This window comes from Ovis canadensis, chromosome 19, assembly GCF_042477335.2.
Source record: "Ovis canadensis isolate MfBH-ARS-UI-01 breed Bighorn chromosome 19, ARS-UI_OviCan_v2, whole genome shotgun sequence".
NCBI classification, from domain to species: domain Eukaryota; kingdom Metazoa; phylum Chordata; class Mammalia; order Artiodactyla; family Bovidae; genus Ovis; species Ovis canadensis.
The window spans coordinates 70,893,065-70,893,484 of record NC_091263.1 but is presented as its reverse complement, the minus strand read 5'-3'; positions in this window follow the sequence as shown (position 1 = coordinate 70,893,484).

Here is a 420-nt window from a genome sequence, read left to right as displayed (position 1 = left end):
TTATTTTCTCTGCACAATTCCTCTTCTCAGTAGTTAAGACGGTCAGAATGCTTCCCAAGTCTTTCAGAGAAATGAAATGACCAATAATTTACTCAACAAATGTTTTGTCAGATTAGGTTTTGAACAGGACCCAGTCAATCTGAGACATCCATCTACTAGAACTATGGGATTTAAACCCAGTCCTGTGCCAGAGTGCGACATGCCCTGTCCCACGTGACCTGTGCTGCTTAAACCATGTGTTGGAAAAATGGTTCATAAAACTTCATGGAACAGCTGAACTCCAGCTGTTGCTGCCTGAGATCTGCGGCTGCAGCTGGAAGGGAAACCCGACTGTCCTCAGTCTTCCTAAGAACCACACGGGGTGACTTCTGTTCTAACTTTACACAGTGAGGCTAAAAATGACTACCTGCTCCAAGTGCA